Genomic DNA, 14,844 nt, shown 5'->3' with positions numbered 1-14,844 from the left:
GTTTGCGGCGCTGGCCACGCGGGGACCCCGTCGCAAGGTCACGTGAACAACGCATGACTTGTATTGTGGACCCGGCGGCCGCCGGCTGGAGGGACACTGAAGTCAGGATGCGCACCAGACGCCGCCGAGAAACCAGTGTGCCCGGGGAGGGCGTCGTAGGTGATGCCTGGGGCACCCGCAGGAACCCGCGGCCCCCCGGCGAGCAAGCGCAACAAGTGCCCACGGGCTGTGACTCGTAACAACTTCCCGAAGCGCTGCAGAAGCCAGGGGCTGGCCGGGCGGCCACGCTCCGCGACCCCCGCCGCGACCCCGACCCACCTCTCAGACGCCGGAGACGCGCACGCGCTAACGCGCGCACGCGCGGACAGCCCACCCCCGACCGCCAGGCCACCCGGCCTAGGGTCCCCGGCGCCGGAGCCGCTTCGGACCCGGGCGGGGTCGGCCGCGAGAAACTGACCTCTGCGGTCACTCGGGCTCCGGAGGCGAGGGGCCAAGGCCACAGGCCTTCCGGCTGCCGGCCCCACGTCGGTGGGCCGGCGTCGCCGACTGTGGGTGGCGCTGGCCTCCCAACGCGGGGAGGCCGGAGGAGCTCGGGACGGCGCGGCTTGGCGAGTGACGCGACCGCTTCCCGCGGCCCGCCGGGTGAGTGCCCGCCCGCTCGCACGCGCGCGCCAGAACAGCTGGAGCCCCGCCAGACACGTGACTGGGGGCGGAGTCATGCCACGCCCCTGGCCTGCTCGGGGGCGGGCTGGGGCGGGCGAGGGACACGCCAGGCTTTGATTCCCTTTGTGGGGACAGGGGTGGGGCCTTCGCGCTCCCGCCCACCTTAATTCCTAAGGGAAACCAGGGGCCCACCCTACCAGGAGCTAACAGGTGGCCAGAGAAATCTCTGAACTAAAGCAAAATATACATAATGGGTTAATACTCTGCAAATGAGATACTAATCAAATCCATCGCCCAGCTTTCCAGATATTTCACCCCCTTCGAGGGTGACTTGACTTTGGGGAACTTACTGGGCAGTGTAGATGAGTTACACCTTTCTCTTTCACAAGTCAAAAGATGGCCTTAAAATGTAATAATGTAACTAGGAGAAACTATGTATCAGTGAGACAGAAATAGAAACAAAGATTTACGAAATGTCTTTCAAAGTAATATTTCAAGAACAGCCCACCTTTTCAGATTGGATGTCCACCCCATGGTGTGAAGGTTCAAACCCATATACCATTTCAGCTTTAAAAATATTTATGCCTAACTAAAATGACAGGAAATTATAAGAAAAGTTTCTCTGCTTTTTGAATTTTATAAGTATTCAGCTTACATATTTTTTAAAAATAAAAAAGTTAACAAATAGGTATCATTCAAGAGTGTAGTTCTTTAAAGTCAAATGAATGTGCTGAAAACCTATGATGGACCAATTACTCACTGGGCTACATATGATATATCATGTGGCAGATCTTTTACAATGTCTTTGGAGAACATCAGTAACCTTGCTTGTATATGACAAATTGGCAACATCATTTATTAATAAAATGAGCACTTCTCCAAGGAGATATTTTAATTGAGAAATGTGTGGTAACTAAGACAGCCAAATTTGATTCAGAAAAGAAGAAACCTCAGCACTGATTTTCTAAGGATAATGAACTATTGCTATAGTTGAAATAAAAGTTGACTATTAAAATAACTTTCCACAGGATTCCACAAAAGCCTTTATTTACTCTGTGGTTATTTAATTGCCTAAATTCATGAGTTTTACTTTGCAACTTTTTTCTTCAATTTGCAAATGAAAAATAGTTCCTAGTCAATATGAAGAGAAAGAATTAAACTGGAGCACTGGTAATGCTAGCTATGCTATGTGAAGATCTCAGTTAGAAGTGAGTCCCAGCAGCAAAGTCTGAGATACTCTATCTCCAATGAACCAGCAAAAATCCCAGGTTGGAGACATGGCTCAAGTAGTAGAACACTAGCCATGAGTGAAAAGCTGAGCTAGCATGAAGTACTGAGTTCAAGGCCTGCTACCAACACACACACACACACATACACACAGAGAGAGACAGAGAGAGAGAGAGAGAGAGAGAGAGAGAGAGAGAGAGAGAGAGAGATGGAATACTAATCATTATAACTATCCATAAGAAGTTTTAGTCTTAGTAGGATTATTAGTTGTACTGTGTTTTTACAGGACTAATACAGATTTTAAAAACCACAAGAATGATATAATAGAATTTATTGTTCTAGAACACTACTATTTTGTGGAACTTTCTGCAGAGATGGAAATGTTCTATAATTCTAGATTGTCCATTCAGGAACAACTAGCCAGCCACATATGGCTGCTGAGTGCTTGAAATGTAATTTATGTGACTAAAGATTTTAATTTTAATTTTAAATATTTTAAATGTAAATAGACACATAAGTTTAGCAGTTGCCATATTGAACAGTACCATTCTAAGCATCACTATCATCCTGCTTTATTTTTTTAAAAAAACAAGCAAACATTTGGCAGACATGGGCCTCTGGAAGTAATTACTATTTCCCTCCACTCTCCTTTCTGAGCATAAGAGCAGGTACACATTTTAACTTTGCAGTTGGATTACATTAAAGTAATTGAAATACCTATCTACAATGAATGTAGGAATAGAAAAAGAAGCTCTGGAGTGATGGGAAAGGAATTTCAAACTAACTCTAGGCCCTGCCATTCCAGGCTTATCTGATATAGACTGAAAAGTTCACCAGGTAAATTCGACCAGGATGGGCTTACCCAGAATTGCCCATTGCCTTTGTTCACACATGATTCATCTGGGATTCTTTTGTCTCAGAATCCCTTAGGAGACTATGATTCTCTATAACTATCTCACATCTCAGAGTCCCTCCAAAATCTGAGCTACTTCCGAACGTAATACCTAATGTTTGTCCCAACAGTTTTGTGTTAAGCCTGAGACACCTCAGATTCTACCTTATGTGTTACATGCTTTACAAACATTCCCCTGATGCCAATGTGGCTTTGAAGTGCCACAGGAGCATGCTGAAGGCTTCTTATATCTTATTAAAGGGAGCATTTTATGGACTGAGACGTTGGGTAATTACTGAAAAGTAGGTCAGATGTCATCAGGCAAATCCAGATAAAGTTGCTCTGGGGGAAATTAACCATCCCTACACCTACATATTAAACATATTGTACTTATTATTAATTCTAGGTAATCAAGGCATGAGTTCATTGGAGGGTTTTCTCTCTTAAAAGCTCTCTATTTACTTTTTTTTTTTACTTTTTGCTATTTGTGCATTAGCTTCAGTTCATTTAATAACTGAAAGGAGCTGTTATATTTTCCATGCATTAAATTCTAGACTTAATTCTGTCCCTGTTTCTCTTTTCCAGGGTTCTAACACATAGATATTTAAGCAACTGCCTTCCACCAAAGACTGATTTTACTGGCTCTCCATACAAAAAGTTTGGGAAGACCCTCTAAGTCCATTGGCTAACTTAAGCAAATAGGGAAGGTACTGCACAGATACCAAACCAAAACAAGTAGCGGAAATTGGCCAGGCAGGAACTTGAGGCAATTTTAGGGATCAGGACATGAGAAATTAGTTTGAAATTCTTCTGGGGTCCACTGCTGGGAGAACACGTTCCAATTATTTTCATCCCCTATCCTGTGGAGTGTGTGTGTGTGTGTGTGTGTGTGTGTGTGTGTGTGTGTGTGTGTGTGTGTGTGTGTGTGTGTGTGTGTGACAGACCTATGCACATTCAGGCTGAGGACTTTATGTTCAGCTGGTGACTGTCACTCCACTACTTGATCTATACCTGCTGTCCAACGTTTGCTAATTAATTAGAAATAGAGTCTCACAGACTTTTCTGTCTGGACTAGCTCCAAACCATGATCCTCTAGCCTCAGCCTCCTGAGTAGGGTTACAGGTTTGAGTCACCAGGTCCCAGCTGGGAGCCCTGGTGGGGGGATCCATGGCTTTTTCCATAAGATAGGAATTCTTTGGTCAGAATGTCCAGCTCAACCTTAATCCTTTAGTTTTAGAAAGCCTGCCCTAAGCAGGTCACTCATGCCTATAATCCTAGCTACTTGGGAGACTAAGACTGGGAGCATCATGTTTCAAGGCTGGCATAGGTAGAAAGTTTGTGAGATCACACATGCGCTTCTCAATCTATACCTAGGTGAAGTGATACACACCTTGTGAGAAACAGATTAGGAGAATCTGAGTTCCAGGTGAGCCCAGGCAGAGTAGTCATGTATTTAAACTCCTTGGAGGAAAGCTGGACATGGTGGCACAAGCTTGTGAGCCTACAAACTGCTAGGAGCCTAATGTGAGCCTTGCACCTAGGCATCCAAACCACTACCCTGCCCCTACATTATTATTGTTAGAATTTCCTCTTACTGAGGCAAAGACTAGCTCTATACAACTCTCCCCTATGAGTTCTCATTATACAACAGAAAGCTGAAGAGAATAAGCATAATTCTTCACCTCACAGACCAGTCATCTAAACATTTTTAAATGACTAGCAGCAAGGTGCCAGTGGCTGATCACTATAAACCTTGCTATTCAGGAGGCTGAGATCAGAGAATCATGGTCAAGGCACCTGGACAGAAAAGTTTGAGAGACTCTTATCTCCAATTAAACACACACACACAAGATTAGCATGAGCTACCTTGAATTTTCTCCACCTTACCTTCCCAGATGTTCCATCTCACTCTTGTGCAGAAGTTAGGCAAATGCATCTGATATGCAGTTAACACTATTCTCTCTTAAAATCTGCTAGAATTGGCTGAGTGCCAGTGGCTCACACCTGTAATCCTAGCTACTCAGGAGGCTGAGATCTGAGGATCGAGGTTCAAAGTCAGCCCGGGCAGGAAAGTCTGTGATAATAAACCACTAGAAAACCAAAAGTGGCACTGTTGCTCAAGCGGGTAAAGCGCTCACCTTGAGCAGATAGAGTTGAGGGACAGGGCCCAGGCCTAGAGTTCAAGCCCTGTGACCGACCAAAAACAATCTGCTAGAATTATTTTTAAATCACAGCCAATTCTATGAAACTAAAAAGTGTAGATTTTTAAGTCCTGTCACAATATTAACTTAAAATTGTGGCTTGTTTTCTATCTATAGTATCCCTAATCTCCCTACTGCCCTCTGGTGGTAGATATTTTTCTCAAGTGATAGAAAATGGGGAAAGGATGGGGAAGATCAGGTCGTAAAGAGGAAAGAAAGGAAGGAGGGAGAGATGGGAGCATATTAGAGAAAGGAGGGGAGAAGATATCACAAAGAAGTGACATATTTACATGTAAGTTCCTGGCCTCATGAGGTATGTAACCCAATTTGGGAGGCAAAGTATATAATTAACAAAAATGAATAATAATACCAAAACTAGTGAATAAATTATAGTGGGTTTTGGAGGACTATATCAGTGCAAACTAGAATAGAGAGGAGATTTAGAAGTGTTAGAATTTATACTTAGCCTTAGCTTTGAATAGGAAATGAGTAGCTTCAATAGTAAATTGGAGTGCAAAAAACTGAAAATATGAAATATACATTGGGTAGGAAATCAAGGTTAAACTGGGTGCTGTTGACTCATGCCTGTAATCCTAGCTACCCAAAAGGATGAGATCTGAGGATCATAGTTTGAATCCAGCCCAGGCAGGAAAAGCTGTGAGACTCTTATCACAATTAATCTTCAGGAAACTGGAAGTGGAGCTGTGACTCAAAGTGTACAGTGCTACCTTTGAGCACAAAAGCTCAGGAACAGCACCCAAGCCCTGAGTTATAGCTTGATGACCGACAAATAAGAAAAAAAAAGAAATCAAGGCTGGAAACAGATTTTTTTTAAACTATCTAGGATTTTAGGATTATCAGTGAAAAAAAATTTAAATGTGGAGGCTTAACAGGGCAGAAAATTTGGCAGAGTCAGTAGGCATTTATCATGACTTTGTGACTGGGTATACATGAAAGGCTTCATGATAGATTAAAGATCCAGGCACCATGGCTCAAGCCTATAATGTTAGCTACTCAGGAGTCTGAGATCTGAAGAGCGAATTTCAAAGCCAGCCTAAGCAGGAAAGTCTGTGTGACTCTTATCTCCAATTAGCCACAAAAAGGTAGGAAGTGGAGCTGTAGTTCAAGTGGTAGAGTGCCACACTTGAGCAAAAAATGTGAAAAAAACAAACCAAAACTAAGGGATATCACCCAGGGCCTGTGTGCAAGCCCCACTATCAGGAAACAGACAAGAGAGAGAGAAAGAGAGAGAGAGAGAAAGAGAGAGGAGAGAGGAGAGAGGAGAGAGGAGAGAGAATAAGACATAGTAAAAACTAAATAAACTAAATATATATATATATATATATATATATATATATATATATATATATGGTAAAACTTAGAAAATAGACCTTGACTTCAGGCACCTAATTAAATGTATGTAGGACTTATAAATCAAGAGGTATACTAAGACATATAAAATAGGGGCTGGGAATGTGGCTTAGTGATAGAGTGCTTGCCTAGCATACATGAGAACCTGGGTTCATTTCCTTGATATCACATAAATAAGTTGGGCAAAAGAAAAAAAAAGAAAGAAAAAGATATATACAATAATTTTTATAACCCATAAAAAGAGCAGATAAAATAAAAAGAAAATTTGAGATTCCCCCCTGTGGAGGCTGAATGAATGCTTTACAGAAAAGGTGAATCTCAAAGTTAAGTTACTGAAATTAACAGGAGTTGAACATGTGGAAATGGTTAGACAAACATGTTTTTCTCTCTCTCTTGTTCTACAATATTTTTGTTATTTTTTCCCCCACCTTGGCTTCTGCTCCCACTATGCCATCCTCCTGGTTAGGACTTGACAGGCCTCCTCCTTGCAAACTTCAGTGGGCTTTTTCTAAGTCCTTATCTTAACTGACATTGGTGCCCTTCCCTATTTCTGAGAATGCTCTTCTCTGTTTTTCTGATTTCCTTGTCCTAGGACTTTCCCATACATGCCACAAAATCTGCCTTAAAGTCTACCTCTCCTTACAGGCTTCCTAGATGGGCTCCTATGCTCCCATGGCTGAGAGCACTGTATGCTCAGATTTCCCAACTCTTTCTCTTTCTACATTATTCTTTTTTTTAATTTTATGGTAAAGATGCTGTACAGAGGGGTATAGTTACATGAGTAAGGTAATGAATACATACCCCCTCCTTTGTTTTTCTCCTACTATTCCTTCCCTCCCCTGCCCCCCACTATTGCCCCCACCGCTGAAGTTGTAAAATTTATTTCCAACATATAGTGTCTTTCTACATTATTCTTTTTTTTGGGGGGGGGGGTCCGGTCATGTGGCCTGAACTCTGGGCCTGGGCGCTGTCTCTCAGCTCTTCAGCTCAAGGCTAATGCTCTACCACTTGAGCCACAGCACCACTTCTGGCTTTTTTCTTTTTGATTATGTGCTGCTGAGGAATCGAACCCAGGGCCTCATGCATGCAAGGCAAGAGCTCTACCACTGAGCCACCTTCCCAGCCTCTACATTATTTTTGAGCTTCTGACCCACAGACTAATTAATAAAACCCAAAACAACCAAAAGGGCAATTTTTCTCTTCCTCTAAACTTCTTTCATCTATATAATCTTTCTTGGAGGTAAGCATTCTTTTTTTTTTTTTTTAAATTTTCTTGGCTACGGGGCCTGAACTCAGCCTTGGCACTGTCCCTAAACTCTTCTGCTCAAGGCTAGTGTTCTACCACTTTGAGCTACAGCACCACTTATGATTTTTTTTTTTTTTTTTTTTTTTGGTTGTGGGACTTTAACTCTGGGCCTGAGAGCTGTCCCTCAGCTCTTCAGTTCAAGGCTAGCACTCTATACCGCTTGAGCTACAGCGCCATTTCCGGTTTTCTGAGTGGTTTATTAGAGATAAGAGTCTCACAGACTTTCCTGCCCGGGCTGGCTTTGAACTGTGATCCTCAGATCTCAGCCTCCTGAGTAGCTAGGATTACAGGCGTGAGCCACCAACGCCTGGCACTTTTGTTGTTGTTGTTGTTGTTGGTCACGGGGCTTGAACTCTGGGTTTGGCATTGCCCCTGTGCTCTTCAGCTCAAGGATAATGCTTTATCACTTGAGCCACAGTGCCACTTCTAGTTTTCTAGTTGTTATTTGGAGATAAGAGTCTCATGGACTTTCCTGCCTGGGCAGGCTTTGAACTGTGATCCTCAGATTTCAGCCTTCTGAGTAGCTAGGATTACAGGCATGAGCCTCTGGCACCTGGCTGAGGCAAGCATTCTTGACTTGCGTGTGTGTGTGTGTGTGTGTGTGTGTGTGTGTGTGTGTTTGTGTGCGCGCGTGTGCGTGCACGCACACACGCGCACGCACACGTGCACGCTTCCCTCAAGTTTTTTCTCTCAAGGCTGCTATTCTACCCATTGAGCCATAGTTCTACTTGTTTTTTGTTTTGTTTTGTGTTTTGCTGCTTAATTGGAGATAATTTTCTTGGATTTGTCTTCCTGGGCTGACTTTGAACTGAAATCCTCAGATCTCAGCCTTGCTAGTATTAGAGGCCTGAGCTACCACCATAACCTCAATACTTTTCTATTCTCTTTATTCTGCTTTTTCCATGTCTCCCCTAAACCCTGTTCTACACTTCAAGGCCAGATGTTTCCAAAATTTAAACCTGAGTAACAAATTTTCTTAAAATTATAATTCTCCTTTTGAATTTCCATTGGATCAGAAAGCCCTGCATATGGATAGATTAGTTTCTCAGCACCTTCACACAGTATATTACAGCTCAGCAATGGCAAGCAGCTTTCAGTTCCCTATATTGACAGATGCTTTAGAAACTTTCCTGTTTTCCTTTGTGCCTTGAACTCTTCCCAGCTTCTTCCTCTTGCTAATATTTATCCTTCAAGAAGTCTGAGCTTGAGCCAGGCACCAGTGGCTCATGCCTATAATCCTACCTACTTAGGAAGCTGAGATCTGAAGATCACAGTTCAAAGCTAGCCCCAGCAAGGAAAGTCTGTGAGACTCCTACTCCAATTAACCACCAGAAAACCAGAAGTGGTGCTGTGGCTCAATTGGTAAGGCACTTGCCTTAAGCTGAAAAGCTCAGGGACACCACCCAGGCCCACAATTCAAGCCCTAGGAATGACCAAAAAAAAAAAAAGTCTGAGCTTATAAACCACTTCTCTCCCAAGGTCTATGACCAGTTAGACCAGTTACATGCCCTTTCAATGAGCTTTCCTATTATATCTGACTTACTCCACAAAAGCATCTACCACATTGTGCTACAAGTAAATGCCTCTCGATTTCATAAACACTTAACTAGGTGCTAGCATTCCAAGGTTGAAGACAAAGTAACTGCCATCAAGGAAGCTGAGTCCAAAACTATGTAGAGAGGTGGAAGGAAAGAATATTTGAGTATTCCAGAGAAAGAAAGAGGGGAGAGACGGAGAGACAGACACAGAGAGAGAAAGATAAGAAGGCCTGTAGGTAAGTGAGGACTAAATCTAAACTAGGGCAGAAAGTTTAGTGCAAAAGATGCACAACTTGCAATGGAGACAGCTGGAATGAGGAAACAAGTTTGAAGACCATGTGAAGAAGTAAAGATTTTAATAATAACTGTATAGAATCCTGGTACTGGTAGCTCAGACCTGTAATTCTTACAACATAAGAGGTTGAGATCTAGGAGCTCAGTTTGAAGACAGCCCTGGCAGGAATGAGACTATTACCTCCAATTAACCAGCAAATATCTGGAAGTACAGGTGTAGCTCAAGTGGTAGCATGCTAGCCTTGAGAAAAAAAAAAAAACACCTCAGGGATAGAGCCCAGGCTTGAGTTAAAAATCTCAGGACCCATCCCTTCCCCCACCCCCCACCCCCCAGCAACCAACACATACACATACACAAAAGGAAACCATGTCTTTCTTATTTTTGGTCTTCAGTAAGGTGAGAAAAACTCTTTTCTATTAAAGTGTGTTGCTTAAAGGTTCCTGCTTTGTCCTAGTGACATGGCTCTGGTTAAGAAGAAGAGGACTTGCTTGTAAGGAGGGATTTTTTTTTTGCCAGTCCTGGGGCTTGAACACAGGGCCTGCACACTATCCCTGCACTTAAGTCACAGCATCACTTCTGGCTTTTTCTGTTTACATGATACTGAGGAATCGGACCCAGGGTTTCATGTATGCTAGGCAAGCTCTACCACTAAGCCACATTCCCAGCCCAAGGAGGGATTTTTGAAGAGTAAAGTATTGTCTTAAACTGGTTTCTTTTCAAGTTGGAATTAAGACACACCTCAGGTTGTTCAAGAAATAAGGGGGTGTGGGTAAGTCTTTTAATGGCCACCTTATGTAAATGTGTTTTATCTTGTTCAAACTAGCTAGTTGCCAACACACTGTGAATCTGATTTCAATCAATCTGAGCAGAGGTGGAGGACATGCTTTCTTAGGGGTAAATAAGGGAGCAGCTTGCCTTCTCTGTGTGCTTGCTTGCCAAATTTTTGGCTGATGGCCCATCCTTCTGCAGAAGGTAAACTTGGCTTTGCTGAGTCAATTCTTTATTTTTATGTCAATTGCTGTGAGTCCACTGGTTGTTAGAGAGCATATTTTAACAGTAAGTAGCACAGATTAAAGAATAGATCTAGTATAATTTAAATTTTAGCAAGGATTTTAGTATAACTGAGTAAAAGTAGGGAGAATTAGAAAAGGAGAGAAAGTAATTTCCTGCTCCCCATGCAGGTTATGGAAAGTTAAAGAATCCACAATAAATAGTCTTGAATGACCCCTTCAATGAGTAAGACAGAGAGGCAGTTGATACATGAAAATAATATAGTCTGGAAAAAATTTTGAATTTGGATGGAAAATGCTGAGTTTCACATAAGATAACCTTTTTGTTGTTGTTGCTGTTGGTGGTGGTGGTGGTATTGGTCGTGGCTTGAACTCTGGGCCTGAGCGCTGTCCCTGAGCACTTCAGCTCAAGGCAAGTGCTCTACCACTTCAGCTCAAGGCAAGTGCTCTACCACTTCAGCCAAAGTGCCACTTCTGGTTTTCTGGTAGTTTATTGGAGAAAAAAGTCTCAAGGACTTTCCTTGCTGGGGCTGGCTTTGAATCATGATCCTCAGATATCAGCCTCCTGAATAGCTAGGATTACAGGTGCAAGCCGCCACTGTCCCGTGAGATAATCTTAAATATCCATTTGCAAATATCTTTTAGGCATGTACAGAAAAAGTATTCAGAAGCTCAGAAGAGAGGAAATCATCAAAGAAGCCCCTCCACCTCTCCCGCCCCTGCCCCCCAAACCTCCAAGGCATGCTATCATAATGGAATATGGTGCTACTTCATAGCCCTTCAGGTCCTGGTTCTTCCTTTAGGGGGCACCAACATCATCAATGCATGGACTGGACTGGAAAGAGACAAGTCACAGGGAGAATGTTGTCCAGATGTTGATGGAAGGATCTGAAAGTGGCTTATAGCACTTCCAGATATATTCTCTTCCTTCACAGCTCTCTCTCCTGGAGGCTAGCCTCTGTAGATGACCATGTTTCTTTCTTCCCCTCTGACAAAGGATATTTCAATAATGGATTCAGAGGATGAGAGGTAATCAGCAGGAGAAAGAGCATAAGCAAAAGGGAGAGCCCTATAGGAGTATCAGTAATATTACATCTCCTCTGACACTTTGTCTCTTCCTCACCTATCCCTATTGTTATTTTGCCAGTAATTTCTGACAGTGGCTACATATTGTTAACAGTCATAGATAGATTCTCATGAGTAGTTACTGTTCTGTGGTTGCAGCTTTCGCGAATTTCATTCCATTCAGTTCTGGGAGTTTTAACAGCTTCCCGCATTTAATCATCCTCAGCAGTTTCTCTATTCTTTGTGGGGTCCTTTGACTGCACCTCATCTTTAAGTTATCCCTTCCTTAATCTTTCTTCAATTAAATAATCTAAATTTCTTATATTTCCTGTTTAAACCCTAACTGATACACTGCTTACTTCAAATTAATTCCATTTCAATTACCAGTGCAATATTTTGTGGGTAACTTAATTTGTTCTGTCAAAGGGATGCAAGGGAACCCAGTAGGCAAAATTTCTATATTATTACTATATCATGAAAGTTTTAAGGTTCTTCATTTAATTTCAGAAATGCATATTCATGATGTCTCTAATGTTCATCTATTGCTATAGACACAAAAAACCATAAAGCAACCCATGTAGACAATCCATAAAGCAACAAACAATTTGAACTATTGTATTATTTTTTTCTGAAGCTTTCCCCTTCTCTTGTTGGAGCCCATTGCTCTATACACCAAGGATACTATATCATAGATGGACTTTAAGGTTTGTTTGTTGAGACTGAATCTTGCTAGGTTGCCCAGGCTTCTCTCAAACTCCTGGGCTTAAGCAAAATTCCTACTTCAACTTCCTACCTTAAGCTTCCAAGTAGTTGAGATGCTATAGGCACATATAATTTCAGTTACAATAGCTATCATTTCTTGTATGCTTCCTACATGCCACAAAATGTAGCCAGGCACCGGTGGCTGACGCCTGTAATCCTAGCTACTCAGGAGGCTCAGATCTGAAGATCGTGGTTCAAAGCCAGCCCGGGCAGGAAAGACCGTGAGACTCCTATCTCCAATAAACCACTAGAAAACCGGAAGTGGAACTGTAGCCCAAGTGGTAGAGCACTTGCCTTGAGCTGAAGAGCTGAGGGACAGCCCCCAGGCCCAGAGTTCAAGTCCCACATCTGACAAAAAAAAAATGTGCTAGGTGATTCCTTACTTTTATTTTTTTAAGAACTATCAACATAAACATTAACAGTCTCATTTTATAGATTAGGAAAGCAAGTCTCAGAGAGACTAACTTACCCAAGTTTGGATAGATAGCATGTGTGGAGAATTAAATCAAATAGTATATTTTGCAAGGCCATGCTCTTACCCTCTATGTTCTAATGATGCAGGCCAAGTACCCCTTAACTGGATTATGAGCTTAGAAATTTAAAAAATGGGTAATTGTAGTAATAGATTGTGAATGGGGATTAGTAATGAGTGTGAGAGAGACTTGCTTTTTCAACAGTGCAAAGGGCATAGTATATTAAGCTCTAGACAGGAAGGAGTGAAAATGAATTTTAGATTATTAAACAGGTTACATGAGTTGAGAAAGAGGAATGATTGGTTTCTCACATATGTTTAGAAAAACAGATAAGAAATCAGGAGTTTTGTTCCCACCATACAACAGTCCCTGAGTTATTAAGTTGGTGAAACTTCATAGTGTTTTTATTTTGTTTTCTTTTTCTTTTTGACAGCATAGGGCTTGAACTGGGTGCTCTCCCTGAGCTCTTTTGTCCAAGGCTTAATTGGAGATAAGAATTTCATTGGACTTTTCTGTTGGCTAGCTTTGAATTGCAATCCTCAGATCTCAGCCTCCTAAGTAGCTAGCATTACAGACAGGAACCACCAGCTGCCACCTCCTCCTCCTCCTCATCCCTTCCCTCCTCCCTTTTTCTTTTTTGCCAGTCCTGGGACTAGAACTCAGAGCCTGGGCACTGTCCCTGAGCTGCATTTTGCTCAAGGCTAGCACTCTACTGCTGGACCCACAGCACCACTTTTGGCCTTTTCTGTTTATGTGGTACTAAGGAATCAAACCCAGAGCTTCATGCATGCTAGGCAAGCACTCTACTACTGAGCCACATTCCCAGGCCCTCATACAGTTTTCTGAATCAAACACTTATTAGATTTTTGTTGTTGTTTGTCCATCTTGGGGCTTGAAACCAGGGCCTGGGCATTGTCCCTGAGTTTTATTTGCTCAAGGCTAGCACTATTCTTTGTAGAAGACAATGGGATAAACTTGTAGTCCACTTTTTACTGTTGGTTTACTTTTGTTCCCTCTAGCTTCCTAAAGGCAACACATGATATTGTTTTATATTTCCAGTGTTTTCCAATGTCTCATAGATGTCTGTTGAGCTAATTTCAGGCATTTTGGCAGTGTATCCATAATCTGAGTAAAGCTTAAAAGGGAGCCAGAAAAATGTCCATAAGGAAAAGCAGCAAGATGCACTATTTTGAGTATTTTTGTATATGCGTCTTTGTGAACACTGGAGGGCAAAATACACTCCCAAAGAACAGAATAAATATCTTGGTTGAGGTTATCTGGAATAAGTTTGACAATATAATTTATAAATATATTGGAATGTGACAATGAATATATGTTGGGGGTTATGGGAGAAATGCCAAGAAATTGGTTCAAATATTTTTGGGGGAGGCGGGCAGGTAATATAATAATGCTCTTTTGGCTAATTGGCCTAACTAGGGTCTCCTCCAAAAGCTGTTCTTAGACAAAATGTTCAAGGGCATTAAAAGACGATCGCAATACACAGATAAGGTTTTTCCCTCATGTTTTCAACATTGCTTGCCCTCTCTGCCTCCTTTTTTTTTTTTTTTTTTTTTTTTTGGTAAATCAAAACTATATTTTCCAAGACAACATGCCTTAAGACATGTTAAAACAAACAACACCCCTGCCTGGAATTGGAAGCGGCAGGTGTCTCTCCCTGGGGCTGGGCGCGCTCCAGCTCCCCAGGTCTCCGCGGTGGCTGGGTGGGGGAGCTTCTCAAGGGGTCCAAGGCGAGCAGAAGCCCCCAGCCCCAGGCAGTCTGCAACAAGCACAGGCGAGAAGCTCCCCGGCGGCTCCTCGGGGCTGCAGCTTCCCCTGGTCTTCGGGGGTCCCATGGCTAGGACACGGAGCGCGGGCAAGGGGCCGCGCCTGGCAGCTGTCTCTCAAGCCCAGCGACCACGGCAACCCTCGCCCCCAGCTGGCTCGCCAACCCGGAAGTAGAAGCGGGAACGCTGTGGTGCCGGGTTTATGGTTCCGGGTCCGGCCGCGCTGCAGCCCGCGCTCTGCTCGCCGCGCCGCTCCC

General features: G+C 42.9%; 1 protein-coding gene across 2 annotated transcripts in view; it reads right to left on the bottom strand.

Moving 5' to 3' along the window:
* Window positions 1-578, bottom strand: part of Osbpl1a (oxysterol binding protein like 1A) — a 217,440-nt gene extending 216,862 nt beyond the window's left edge. Inside the window, exon 1 of one of the 2 annotated variants that reach the window (XM_070029418.1) lies at window positions 458-578. The gene's annotated coding sequence lies outside the window, so the exon portion shown is untranslated. The remainder of the gene's footprint in view (window positions 1-457) is intronic. The other variant, XM_070029419.1, reaches the window with a different exon arrangement.
* Window positions 579-14,844: the final 14,266 nt, after the last annotated feature.

The sequence above is a fragment of the Dipodomys merriami genome, unplaced genomic scaffold (assembly GCF_024711535.1).
Source record: "Dipodomys merriami isolate MVZ:Mamm:240054 unplaced genomic scaffold, mDipMer1.0.p SCAF_2, whole genome shotgun sequence".
NCBI lineage: Eukaryota > Metazoa > Chordata > Mammalia > Rodentia > Heteromyidae > Dipodomys > Dipodomys merriami.
This window is presented reverse-complemented; position numbering and strand designations above follow the sequence as displayed.